General features: G+C 29.5%; 1 protein-coding gene across 4 annotated transcripts in view; it reads left to right on the top strand.

Moving 5' to 3' along the window:
* Window positions 1–15290, top strand: part of LOC119602434 — a 174208-nt gene that overhangs the window by 2310 nt on the left and 156608 nt on the right. For all 4 annotated transcript variants that reach the window (XM_037953952.1, XM_037953949.1, XM_037953951.1 and 1 more), the window contains exon 2: window positions 4718–5123. The gene's annotated coding sequence lies outside the window, so the exon portion shown is untranslated. The remainder of the gene's footprint in view (window positions 1–4717; window positions 5124–15290) is intronic.

The following is a 15290-nucleotide window of genomic DNA, read 5'->3' as shown; positions in this document are numbered from 1 at the left end:
AATTTGACACACATAAGTATAGTGCGAGCCAAAATCTCTCCAACAAATTTAGGGAGGGTTGGTCCATAATTTACACACAGTACAAAAGTAACACAAATTAATTTTTTTTCAGAAATGGGAAACATTTTTTTTTACAAATTCTGAAACATAAAGAAGACATAACGTTTTTTTTTTTTAAATTAACAAAAACCAAATACACTAATATTTTTATAGAACAAGTATCTTATGCCTAGTTTAAGGCTTAAACTTAATGCTTCAAGTATATAAAAACGCAAAAATAAAATTTTGAGTTCAGTAATTTTAGTACTGGGTGTGTGATATGTCTCATATAGATTTTGGCTCCTATTAAACTCGTTTCATCGTTACACATGCATTTTTATATCTTTTCCCAAAAGACAATAAAAAATTTCTAATTTTGTGGCAGAACTTATTTGGTAAAATTTTTCCTACCTACCTGTCTTTTATATTTGGCTGCGTATACGTAATATCAATCATACGCCTAGGTACGACTAATTATTATACCCTCCACCACCATCAGTGGTGATAGAGGGTATATATAAGTTTGTCGTTCCGTGTGTAACACCAAGAAATATTCATCTAACACCCAACAAAGTATATATATTCTGGGTCCTTATGAAATTCTGAGTCGATTTAGCTATGTCCGTCTGTCCGTCCGTCTGTCTGTCTGTGTAAAACACGCTCACGTTAAAACTAAGTAAAGGAAATCAATCAAATTCACCCAAAATATTTATTATTATTCTAAGCAGTTTGGTGTTAAAAATCAGCAAAATCGGTTCACAACGTAAAAAGTTATGAGTAAAAATTTCAGACTACCTCGAAAAAAATTACGTTTTTCTAATTCTTTTGAAGTTTTCTCAGAAACTACCAAAGGTATTTCGATGAATTTTGACGCACTTTATTTTTTTAGGGCAGTGATCAATGATGTTTAAAATCTTTACAATCGATCCAATATTTCCCATAGCCCCCATACAAAGGTATATATTCCCGGAAATTTGTTTATCGTTAATAACTCAATCAAATATATCGGTATAAACACCAAATTTTGTACATATAAATATAATATGAACAGAAATCATACTACCAACGTAGATCTCAGTCGGTCCACAATTGGTCATAGCTCCCATATAAGGTCCACTTCCGAAAATCACCTAAACGCACATATTTCATTGATGAATAAAGCTATTGTGATAAAATTCGGGCTGGATATCTTTTGTGTACACACAAATCATTCTACAAAATTTTTTACGGATCGGTCCATTTTTGGTCATAGATCCCATATAAGGCCCACTTCCGAAAATCACTTAAAAGCACATATTTCAATGTCAAGCAAAGCTATCTTGATAAAATTCGACACAAATATGTTTTGCCTAAACATGAATCACTCTACTAAATTTTTTCTGGATAGGCCCATAATTCGTCATAGCTCCCATATAAGGTCCACTTCAGAAAATCACTTAAACGCATATATTTCATCGAATTCTAAAGCTATCGGGATAAAATTCGACTTGAATATGTTTTGTGTACGTACAAATCATTTTACAAAATTTTTACGGATCGGTCCATTATTGATCATAACTCCCATATAAGGCCCACTTACGAAAATCACTTAAAAGCACATATTTCATTATCAAATAAAGCCATCGGCACAAACATGTTTTGCCCAAATATAAATCACTCTGCGAAATTTTTCCCGACTAGGCCCATAATTGGTCATAGTTCCCATATAAGGTCCACTTCCGAAAACCACTTACACGCATATATTTCATTGAATTCTTAAGCTATAGGAATAAAATTCGATTTGAATAAGTTTTGTTTACATACAAATCATTTTAATACTTTTTTCTCGGATCGGTCCATTATTGGTCATAGCTCCCATATAAGGTCCACTTCTGAGAATCACTTAAACGCACATATTTCATTGTCAAATAAAGTTATCTTGAGAAAATTCGACACTTATATGTTTTGTCTTTACATAAATCACTCTACGAAATTTTTTCCGGATAGGCCCTTAATTGCTCATAGCTCCTATATAAAGTCCACTTCCTAAAATCACCTAAACGCACCTATTGGAGTAAAATTATATTTGTTCTTTCTCTGCATTATACGAAATTGTTTCCTGATCGGTGCATAATTGGTCACAACTCCCATATAAGGACCATTTCTGAAAATTACTTGAACGCACATTTTATACATAGGTATACAATTTTTTCTGTATCGGTCCATATTTGGTCACAACTCCCATATAAGGGCCATTTCTGAAAATTACTTAAACGCACATTTTATACACATGTAGGTATAAAATTTGACATAAATGTGTATTTTGTATATATGTATATAAATCATTATACGGAATTTTTTCCGGACCGGTCCATAAAATGTCTTAGCTCCCATATAAGTTTAACTGTTGAAAATCACTTAATACCACTTAATTCGTTATTAAATTATTATATCCGGATAAAATTCGACATAAGTATGTTCTGTGTATAGATAAATCATTCTAAAATAATCTCAAAATTGAGGATATTCACAAAAATATAATTTTAGTTCTTTTCGAGGCCAATTTCTTATATTTACTAATTTCGATATAATGTTCGAATCAATTTTAAAGCTGTTAAAATTATCTCAAAATCGTGAAGATTCACAAAAATAAAAGTTTTATTCCTTTTTCTTACTTTTTCCAATTTCGAACAAACAAATTTTGAAACGAATTCGCAGTACGAATAATTTGATTGTTTTCCATTCGAGAAATTTACGCAACGAATTTTTGTCGACTAGTTTGTCGTGCTATACGAAATTCGTCGTTCGTCCCAATTGTGCGTATACCATAAATGTAATTGCCGAAACTAAAATTACAATTACAAATAATTGTAATTGACTATTGTTCGATTACACATTACAAGTTATTGTACTTGACCATGTAATCATTACACCCATGCCTGTTCACAAAGAATAGCTATGTTTATTTCGCCGCACTAATTGGAGTTATTGTAATAAAGCTTTACACAAGTTTGATATATTTATTAGAATATGATTTCTGGTTATATTTTTCTTGGCTGCTAGAGCAGAACATTAGCAGAGGAGGTGAATACTACCAAGTTAGATATCCTAGAAAGTACTAAAGACGGATTGTCATTTTTGTGCAGAATTTTTCCATAAGACTGTTTTTAAATTGAATGTATTTTCTTCAAATTGCAAGTAAATCTATCTAAGGGAGCTATAATTTAATATACATTGCGTTCCACTTATATCTAAAAGAAAAACTAAAAAATAATTTAAAAATTATTTATTTTCAATAACATACCCCGTAAAAACTTTTATTACCATGTAAGGGGTTCAAATGCTAAAATTTACTTACACAATAGCATTTTAAGTCATTATTTTAACACGGTGATGTCATTGGAGGCAAGTAATTACCACAAACGATTACAAGTAATTAGAAAAAGTAGTCATTGTAAATCGTATGAAAAAACGTATATCATCTCTGGCAAGATGGCTAATGAATTAGAAAGTATTTATATAACACTTATATTAGTAAGACCTTATTAGACTACTTCTATGTAATCCAGACGATATGTAGTAGTCATTGAAAATTATGTTCTTAGGTAACTAATTACAATTGAAAGCCATTACCTAGTTTTTGCTGGGTATGAATTTATATTTTTTCTAACAAACACCAAAAGTTGGCAAATGCTATTTTATGCTTGGATACGTATACGTTATAAATAATTCATATATATGATATAAATATTAATTATACGTCTGAGTAAAAGTGAATTAATTCATTTTATCTTTATATAATAAAGCTGATATTGTGCCCAGTGAGCATCGCTACTGTTAACGTAATGTAATAAAATAGATTCAGGCTGTACTTCGTTATCATGCACAATTGCAATATCAGGCCTCTTATTTTGTTTTATTGAGTACTAGTAATCTGATGGTAAAGTTTTGCTGGTTATGACAAACTTCTGATTAAAAGAAAATATTATGAAATATTCATACTTAGACTATTTATTTAGGACCAATCACTTTTTAGCTGCCTCTTTAAGTTTATTTTTATACCCACCATCAAAAAAGATGAGGGGTATATCGATTTTGACCTTCCGTGTATAACACATTGAAATATTGTTGATTTACCCAGTAAAGTACATATATTCTGGGCCCTCATAAGATTCTAAGACGATACAGCTATGTCCGTCCGTCCGTCTGTCCGTCTGTCTGTTGTTGGCACGATATCGTCCACAACCTCTACCTCCCTCCATATAAGGTCTCCATCAGAAAAAGTAATTACTTTAACGATCACTACTGGCTTAAAAAGCGCTGTCTATAGTTAAACCCATATTAATGTACATCATTCAAATATTACCCTGATTAATATCGATATATGATAATAAAATATTCATTAATATCCGAATTTATTTATATGACAATGAATTGATGGTGGGTATATAAGATTCGGCATAGCCGAATATAATACTCTTACTTGTTAAATATTTATTTACTTACTTTCACATATTCCTTCTTTTTTTACTCCACTGTTTGTCCCTGATTATTACTTGATGTTGATTCAATTTAAAAAAAATTATACGTATATGTTGTTTTTTTTTTTTCTTAATTTTTATTTTTTTTTTACAACCACCACATTTCATTTCAACTTCTTGTGCACATCTTTAAACCACATCTCAACCACAAAAAACAGGAAACGAACATGTAGGAAAAAACATACTGAAATAAATACAACAGAAAAATATAATAAAATGTAATTTATCTGCACTCGTACATCACACATTCAGTGGAAACTATAAAATAAAACAAAAGATAAAAACGACAAGCTAAAGCCACAATAATATTGTGGTTAAGAAAGAAGAAACTTAATATTGAAAACTTGGAAACTAATTTTAACAAAAAATTGATTTTAATTTTACTTAATGTGTTTAATAGCAAAAAGTTAAAAAAAAAAACGAACAAGAAATATTATTCAACTAGTGTTTTTTAATAGCGACAGTTTCTTTAGTTTACAATGTGGTTGCATTATTATAGCAATATTGCAACAATTTGTGGATTAATAGATAAGCGGATTAAAATGCTGCATTCATAGAGTGTGGGTAAGTAAGTTGTCATTTGGCTGTCAATTTAGTGTACAAAATTGTTTATTTTGATACTTGTATTAAAAATTATAAAATATGTTTTAAAGTTAAACAAAAAATTAAGTGGTTTATAAAGGAATTTATGACTGAGATTATAAATATAATAATAATCGTGCAATCTTCTTCTATATATATAGTATAAAAGAGTAGCGTTACTGACTGACTGATTCATCATCGCACAGCCCAAACGGCTGAACATAGAATCATGAAATTTTGACACTAGATGTGTTTTTGGTTATGTAGATCCACTAAGGAGGGATTTTTGGAAATTTGTACATTTAGGGGTAAAAAAAGGGAAAAAACGGGTAAAACAGTTTTTCCTAATTATCTTACCTAATATTAGTGATACAAGAAAAATTCTTAAAATAAGCAGAATATTTGTCTGCTACTTTTTTGAAATTCGTAATTTTAGGGGAGGAAATGTGTAACAAAAGTGATTTTGTTACCTTTTTTGGCCCTTTATAACTTTTTAACTAATAAACAAAAAACAATTTTTGTAAATATTTTGAATATATCTCCCAAAATTAGGAGACACCTGTTGCGAAATTTTTTAAAAATCATTTTGGTTGTAAAAGTGAGAAAACTGTATTTTTGGTACTTTTTTTAGAACACTAAGAAAACTTTTCGATTTTTTAAAGTATTCCTATTAAATTACGTTTTAACTCTATAATATTTATTGAAACAAATTTTTGCCATTTCACTGGGGAAAAAAGTACCAAAAATGGGAAAAACGGTAAATTTAATTTTATTCAAAATCATTGAGCCAATTTTTATAAAATTTGAAAAAGTAGTTTATTTACTCACACAAAATAAGCTATTGGTATATTATTTTGGAATTCGAGTACTAAGGGCTATATAGGACCAAATTCGAGTAAATTGTTTGGTACTTTTTGAAAGCACAATTTTTCTGGAACAAATTAATGCAGATTTGAATCGTTTGAGTTTTATTTGTGATATATAATATTAAATGCGGAACATTTTGTAAACTTAATTCTCAAAAAAGTATATTTCTAAGCGAAAAGGGGAAAAATTATACTATTTTTATCAATTTATTCCACTTTTGGTACTTTTTCTTTCTTCAAATGATAGTCTTTGTATGTTCTATAATATGAATTTAAAACACATGATTATTAAACATACACGGTCCTCTTTGAATAAGATTATTTAAGAGAGAACTTATTTGTACTTTTAATCTCATAAATGGTACTTTTTAAATTTTCTAAAATATTCCATCTAGGAACATAAATTTTAACATACATTGTCTTGACTGAATAATATTATGTAAGTGGGAACTCTTTGGTACTTTTCCATTCTTCCAATAGTACCTTTTGGATTCTCTATAATGGTTAACCGAAACACATGACACACGGTCCTTATTAAATGAGAATTTATTGAGAGAGGTTGTTGTACTCTTTCGTTTTTCCGATGGTACTTTTTGATATTTTCACGATATTAAACATAGAAATATAAAATTTAAAATGTAGAGAACCTAGAGGGACTTTTGGTACTTTTTCATTCATCAACTTATATTTTTTGAATTGTCTATAATATTGAACACAGAAATATAAAATTTTTGATGAAATAACAATCTATAAGAGGTATTTTACTTTTTTAACAAATAGTACTTTCGAAATTTTCTATAATGTGGAAGTTTAGTTTAATGAAACTACAAATACAAGCTTCTTCTTGAATACGAATTCATTCACGTGATATTGAATGTAAAAAACCGAAACATTAAAAAAATGTTTAATTAATTTTCTATAAAATAAACAAAATTTTGTATTAGGGTAGCGAAGCATCCAGGGTATGCTAGTAATTTTATAATTTTGTTTAGATTCCATATTCTTCTTCCAAACATATCAAATATTCACTTTGATTTCATTTTATTTGAAAACATTGTTTACCTTTCTAATATTTTAATCTGAAACTAAAATTAATGTCTTAATTTGTGTGTGAGTGTGTGTTTTGAATGTTGATGTATTTAACATAATTTGAAACTTGATGTTATAAATGAATACTTCTGCTGGTGTCTCATACACATGTGAGATGAAAATTAGGTGTGATATTTTATATCCCTAACAGAAACACTAACAAATAGACTGACGGACATAATAAGTCCGTTTTTGTATCTAATAAAAAGTTCCAGAATGTATTTTGCGAAATTTTAAAAATATTTCTTATTGTGACAAATTGTTTCCAAATAAAATTAATTCACACACTTATTTTCCCCCCGTGTGTGTATAGATATATGTATGCGAATAAATTAGTACATGTGATAAATTAAACCGCATACATAAATGAGAAAACACACACACAACGCATAAGTAATATGTTAATTTTGACATTGCTCATACGCTACAGTACACTAAACCTGTACGTGCTTCTTAATTTATAAACATTTAAAGAGGGAATTCTCTACCGTTAAGGACAGGGGGACTAAACGCAAGAAGGATTAAGCCAGCAACCTATAACACACATACACACAAACAAACCACAATGTCAAGAGAGAAAGAGATAAAAACAAGAAACATAACAAAAGCTAATGTCTAACAATTTATAATTAAAGTAAACAAAAAGAAACTTCCCCTTTTTAACCGCAAAGCTTTAAAAATAAGCACTCATGCAGGCTTATAAAGTGACATACACATACAGAGAGATACTTGTACAAAGAATGTTGTTAACAATAAATTATTTTGTAAAAATATAAAGTAGAATATTTAAAAACAGAGAACTGTATGATAAAGCAAAGGAGAGGTAAACCAAAGGAAAATATGTTGGTTTTAAGGTGGATTTTTTAAATGAAATTGTTATAAAGTCAAGAAATTTTTAATATTTAAAAATAAATTAAATATTTTGTCAAATAACTTTAAAGCGGTTTTGTTTGTTAACTTTAATATTTTTGTAACCTCCACCATAAGCAGTGGTGTTAGAGGGTATACATATATAAGTTTCTCATTCCGTATGTAATACCAACAAATATTCATCTGACACCCAAAAAAGTGCTTATCAAATTCCGAGTGATTTAGCTATGTCCGTCTGTCTGGGAAGAGTTATGAATCAAAATTTAAACAAAATTTTTTGCACATTCTAATACAATTTTCACAAAAACTAAGTAATACAGATGAAAATTTTCTGAATCGGTCAATAATTAGTTAGTTAGTTAGTTAGTTAGTTAGTTAGTTAGTTAGTTAGTTAGTTAGTTAGTTAGTAAGTTAGTTAGTTAGTTAGTTAGTTAGTTAGTTAGTTAGTTAGTTAGTTAGTTAGTTAGTTAGTTAGTTAGTTAGTTAGTTAGTTAGTTAGTTAGTTAGTTAGTTAGTTAGTTAGTTAGTTAGTTAGTTAGTTAGTTAGTTTTAGTTAGTTGTTAGTTAGTTAGTTAGTTAGTAGTTAGTTAGTTAGTTAGTTAGTTAGTTAGTTAGTAGTAGTAGTTAGTTAGTTAGTAGTAGTTAGTTAGTTAGTTAGTTAGTTAGTTAGTTAGTTAGTTAGTTAGTTAGTTAGTAGTAGTTAGTTAGTAGTAGTTAGTTAGTTAGTTAAGTAGTTAGTTAGTTAGTAGTTAGTTAGTTAGTTAGTTAGTTAGTTAGTTAGTTAGTTAGTTAGTTAGTTAGTTAGTTAGTAGTTAGTTAGTTAGTTAGTTAGTTAGTTAGTTAGTTAGTTAGTTAGTTTAGTTAGTAGTTAGTTAGTTAGGTAGTAGTTAGGTAGTTAGTTAGTTAGTTAGTTAGTTAGTTAGTTAGGTAGTAGTTAGTTAGTTAGTTAGTTAGTTAGTTAGTTAGTAGTAGTTAGTTAGTTAGTTAGTTAGTAGTTAGTTAGTTAGTTAGTAGTTAGTTAGTTAGTTAGTTAGTTAGTTAGTTAGTATTAGTTAGTTAGTTAGTTAGTTAGTTAGTTAGTTAGTTAGTTAGTTAGTTAGTAGTTAGTAGTTAGTTAGTTAGTTAGTTAGTTAGTAGTTAGTAGTAGTAGTTAGTTAGTTAGTAGTTAGTTAGTAGTTAGTTAGTTAGTTAGTTAGTTAGTTAGTTAGTTAGTTAGTTAGTTAGTAGTTAGTTAGTTAGTTAGTTAGTTAGTAGTTAGTTAGTAGTAGTTAGTTAGTTAGTTAGTTAGTTAGTTAGTTAGTTAGTTAGTTAGTTAGTTAGTTAGTTAGTTAGTTAGTTAGTTAGTTAGTTAGTTAGTTAGTTAGTTAGTTAGTTAGTTAGTTAGTTAGTTAGTTAGTTAGTTAGTTAGTTAGTTAGTTAGTTAGTTAGTTAGGTAGTTAGTTAGTTAGTTAGTTAGTTAGTTAGTTAGTTAGTTAGTTAGTTAGTTAGTTAGTTAGTTAGTTAGTTAGTTAGTTAGTAGTAGTTAGTTAGTAGTTAGTTAGTTAGTTAGTTAGTTAGTTAGTTAGTTAGTAGTTAGTTAGTTAGTTAGTTAGTAGTTAGTTAGTTAGTTAGTAGTTAGTTAGTAGTTAGTAGTTAGTTAGTTAGTTAGTTAGTTAGTTAGTTAGTTAGTTAGTAGTTAGTTAGTTAGTTAGTTAGTTAGTTAGTTAGTAGTTAGTTAGTTAGTTAGTAGTTAGGTAGTTAGTTAGTTAGTTAGTTAGTAGTTAGTTAGTAGTTAGTTAGTTTAGTAGTTAGTTAGTTAGTTGTTAGTAGTTAGTTAGTTAGTTAGGTAGTTAGTTAGTTAGTTAGTTAGTTAGTTAGTAGTTAGTTAGTTAGTTAGTTTAGTTAGTTAGTTAGTTAGTTAGTTAGTTAGTTAGTAGTAGGTAGTTAGTTAGTTAGTTAGTTAGTTAGTTAGTTAGTTAGTTAGTTTTTAGTTAGTTAGTTAGTTAGTTAGTTAGTTAGTTAGTTAGTTAGTTAGTTAGTTAGTTAGTTAGTTAGTTAGTTAGTTAGTTAGTTAGTTAGTTAGTTAGTTAGTTAGTTAGTTAGTTAGTTAGTTAGTTAGTTAGTAGTTAGTTAGTTAGTTAGTTAGTTAGTTAGTTAGTTAGTTAGTTAGTTAGTTAGTTAGTTAGTAGTTAGTTAGTTAGTTAGTTAGTTAGTTAGTTAGTTAGTTAGTTAGTTAGTTAGTTAGTTAGTTAGTTAGTTAGTTAGTTAGTTAGTTAGTTAGTTAGTTAGTTAGTTAGTAGTTAGTTAGTTAGTAGTTAGTAGTTAGTTAGTTAGTTAGTTAGTTAGTTAGTTAGTTAGTTTAGTTAGTTAGTTAGTTAGTTATAGAGTCAATGACTCCAGGGGAATCACATACATTAAAATGTTTTTGCTGGTTCTTTTTACTTACAATTATACCTTAGTCCTTCACTTCAGAATCTACTAGACCTTCTCAATTTTACTAAACATATAGAAACAATAGGAGCAAACAACCTGACAACTTCATTACCATGCAACTGCGATAAAGACCTTCTTAATTTTTGTTAGCAAACTGCTTGTTTGCACTGACTTCAGCCTTTAATTTGAACAAAAAAAGTTACGCAGTATTTATATAACCCTTTCTGGGCCAACTATACACTTGAGTACTTCTTTCTGTAGTTTAAAAATTTTATTCATATTTCTCAGTGATCATTTCTCGAGAATTTTGATAAAAAATTGCAAAATAATGATAATAAGAGTATAAATTTCCATTACGGGTCTTTGCCATCCTTAGTATTAACAAATTTTCTACTGTTATTGCATGAAAGGCAAAATCGTTCAATATTTCTATCGGCTTTACAATCTATATAGTTATTGTTTCAAACATTTTTGCAGCAGTTAGTACCACTTCACTGCAATGGGTTAAAGTTGCTCTAACAAAATTTCCAAAGTAACAACATGATTTTAATTGACAGTAGAGCATGTAAAACACTTTGTTCGAAGTGCTAAAAAGATGGCACGCACATTGACAGCCATATCTGAGGCATGCCACACGTAGAAGCCACCAGACACACATACAAAAGTCACCAACTTTTTGGCAACTTTTTGCAACAAAAAAAAATAAGTGAAAAAATCAATTTTTTAAATGAATACAAAATATGGCATGTGTTTCTTTTTAAAGCAAAAAAAGAATAAATATGCCAAACAAAGAGTGTTAATTTTAATAACAAACTTTTCTTCTTTAAAATTTATTTTGTGCAGGAAAAAAAATGTTAAGCAAACTGAATAAAAACCATTTAAGGACTTATTTTGCATTTTTATCTTACAAAACAATAAGAAAGTAAAAAGAGGAACAAAAATAGATGTACCAAAGTTTAAGTGATTTAAAAAGCATAAAAGACAATGAATTCATTTTATTTCATTTTTCTTCCTTTTTGCCAACGAAAGAAAATCTTATTATTACAGTCATTAAATAAAACAATACAAAACGTCGAGTAAAATTGTTAACAATTAGGTGCTTGAAGCTACACTTCAATAGGAAGGATTCTACTTTAAGTATTTAATAGAATTTAAATTTTTTTTCTCTTTCAGACAAAAGGATTATTTTTCTTATGTTTGTGTGTTATATTGTTGTTGTTTATGTTGTCTATGAATGTGTGTGTATTTTAACTAACTGAAAAAAGGGTTTAAGGACCACAAACAAAACAAACAAAGAAAAGGGATTTTTAAGTAGTATGTGAAGCTTTTAAAAACAAATCACTTTTAATTTCAAATATGTTAAGTGATGGTCACAGTTTTCTTTTCTAGTTTATGATAGTGAATCCTTTTTCTTAATTTAAATGTATGTGTGTTTTATTTGAGGGTATTTTGCTGGAAATTCTTAAAAAAGCTACTTATTGCTTTAATTAATATGAAAGAATTTAAATAATTTTTAAGGGAGTAGGAGGCAAATACTTTGCTTCTTTAAATTTAGTTAATATTTTACTTTAAATTCGTATGGTATAGTAAACAAGTAAGAGTGCTATATTAGGCTGTGCCGAATATTGTATACCCACCATCAAATCATGCGTTTTAAATTTCAACAGAATTTCGGAAATTGGACCTACTTATACTGATTTTAGTTCATGACGAATTTTATCGATATACTGGTATTTTTAAGCTAGTTATGGCCGTTAATGTTAATGTCAATAAATATGAGAAAGTCCGTTTTACCGATCCTCAAAAAAACAGTTAGAACAATGTTCTTATAAAACTTGTTTATGTCGAATTTCATTGTTATACCCTCCACCACCATCAGTGGTGATAGAGGGTATATATAACATTGTCATTCCGTGTGTAACACCAAGAAATATTCATCTGAGACCCAACAAAGTATATATATTCTGGGTCCTTATCAAATTCTGAGTCGATTTAGCTATGTCCGTCTGTCCGTCTGTCTGTGTAAAACACGCTCACGATAAAGCGAAGCAATAGAGCTTAACCAAATTCACCCAAAATATTCTTCATTTTCCTAAGTTGTTTGGTATTGCAAATGGGCAAAATCGGTTCACACCGGGAAAAGTTATGAATCAAAATTTAAAACAACCTCGGAAAAAGATAAGCATTTTTTACACATTCTGATGTAGTTTTCTCGAAAACTATGCAAGATAATTCCATGGAAATCACCATACATTCGTTTCTGCACAAGATCTTGATCCCTGCTGAAAATTGCCAGAATCGGTCCACAATTTCATATTCCATATATACAAAAGTACATATTCCCGGAAAATGGGTTTTTTGTTAATAACTTCCGCCACAATGTCGATATCTTCACAAAATTTTACAAAATAAAATCTTGTGTCAATAGAATTCTTTCAGCGGAAAAATTTTATGGGTCGGTCCATAATTGGTCATAGCTCCCATACAAGGTCCCCTCCCGAAAATCACTTAAACGTGCATAACTCAGTACTAAATTAAGATATCCATATAAAATTTGGTATAAGTATTGCCCATATGCATAGAAATATAACTGTGAAATTTTTTTCCGATCGGTCCATAATTGGTCATAGCTCCCATACAAGGTCCCCTCCCGAAAATCACTTAAACGCGCTTAACTCATAACTAAATTAAGATATCCATATAAAATTTGGTACAAATATTACTCATATGCACAGAAATTTTGCTGTGAAATTTTTTTCCGATCGGTCCATAATTGATCATAGCTCACATACAAGGTCCCCTCCCGAAAATCACTTAAACGCGCATAACTCATTACTAAATTCAGATATCCATATAAAATTTGGTATAAGTATTGCCCATATGCATAGAAATATTACTGTGAAATTTTTTTCCGATCGGTCCATAATTGGTCATAGCTCCCATACAAGGTCCCCTCCCGAAAATCACTTAAACGCGCATAACACATTACTAAATTAAGATATCCATGGTACAAGTATTACTCATATGCACAGAAATATTACTGTGAAATTTTTTTCCGATCGGTCCATAATTGGTCATAGCTCCCATACAAGGTCCCCTCCCGAAAATCACTTAAACGCGCATAACTCATTACTAAATTAAGATATCAATACAAAATTTGGCACAAGTATTACTCATATGCACAGAAATATTACTGTGAAAATTTTTTTCGATCGGTCCATAATTGGTCATAGCTCTCATACAAGGTCCCCTCCCGAAAATCATTTAAACGCGCATAACTCATTACGTAATTAAGATATCCATATGGTACAAATATTACTCATATGCACAGAAATATTACAGATAATTTTTTTCCGATCGGTCCATAACTGGTCATAGCTCCCATACAAGGTCCCCTCCCGAAAATCACTTAAACGCACATAACTCTTTACTAAATTAAGATATCCATATAAAGTTTGGCAAAAATATTGCTCATATACAGAGAAATATTACTGTGAAATTGATTTCCTATCGATCCATAATTGGTCATAGCTCCCATACAAGGTCCCTTTCAGAAAAACACTTAAAGGCACATAACTCATTACCAAATAATGATATAAATAAATACTATTTTTGTTCATAAATACTATTTTGTTATGCAAAAAGCACTTAATGCTATTTCAAAAATTTTTCACGATCGGTCTATATTTGGTCATATCTGTCATACTAGGTCCCTCCCCTAAAAGCGCTTTAACCGTATTTAACTATTTGCATTATCAATTTGTGTAGAACAAAATTATATATATGTATGTATTTTTAAAATCCTTAAATCTTTAACACACATGCATACATGCAAATACGAGATATCGCTAAAGCATATCTTAGGGCGCTATAAAAATTTAAATGAAAGTGGCGTTTCTAATGTTCAATAAATCTTGGAATTGTAGTAGATTTAAGCTGTTTAAATCTTGGGATTTTTCTATTTAAGACATGAGAAAACTTATTTCTACAAATATTTTATTAATTAGAAATGTATTAATACAAAAGTTGCTGGTGGAGGGTATTTAAGATTCGGCTCAGCCGAATATAGCACTCTAACTTGTTTTACTATAATTTTGAAGAAGTTGTTTATGTCGAATTTCTGAAAGGAACCTTATATGGGGGGTAAGGTTAATTATGAACCGATCTCCATTAAATTTGGCAGAGAAGTTTTAGTTCTCCGAAAACTTGTTTACGCCGAATTTCGTTGTTTTACTATAATTATGCAGCAAGTTATGAGCGTTTTTGTTATTTTATGAGGGGACCTTATATCGGGGGTAGATCAATTATGAACCGGTGTTCATATAATTTGGCAGAGAGATTTTAGTTCCTCTAAAACTTATTTATGTTGACTTTCGTTGATTTACTGGGATTTTAAACAAAGTTATGAGCTTTAAAGTAATTTTCTGAGGGGAACCTTATATGGGAGTAGGGTCAAATATGGGCCGATCTCCGTAAAATTTGGTGGGAAATATTTTAGTTCCCCAAAAACTTGTTTATGTTGAATTTCATTACTTAACTATTATTTTGAAGCAAGTTATAAGAGTTAAAGTAATTTTATGAAGGGGAGCTTATATGGGGGTAGGACCGATTTCCAAAAAAAAAATAGCAGAGATATTTACGTTCCCCTAAAACTTGTATATGTTGAATTTCGTTGCATTGCTATCGTTTTAAAGAAAGTTATGACCGTTATAGTCGTTTTCTGAGAGGAACCTTATATGGGGGGTAGGGTCAAATATGGGCTGATCTCCATAAAATATGGGGGAGATATTTTAGTTTCCCAAAACTTGTTTGCGTTGAATTTCGTTGCTTAACTATCATTTTGAAGTAAGTTATAAGAGTTAAAGTCTTTTTCTGAACGGGAGCTTATATAGGGGGTAGGGTCTATTATGGT

This window comes from Lucilia sericata, unplaced genomic scaffold, assembly GCF_015586225.1.
Source record: "Lucilia sericata isolate MDLA Ls3-8-SP2 unplaced genomic scaffold, ASM1558622v1 Contig000232F_arrow, whole genome shotgun sequence".
Lineage (NCBI taxonomy): Eukaryota > Metazoa > Arthropoda > Insecta > Diptera > Calliphoridae > Lucilia > Lucilia sericata.
Note: the sequence above shows the minus strand (reverse complement) of the source record. Positions and strands in the feature narration are given on the sequence as shown.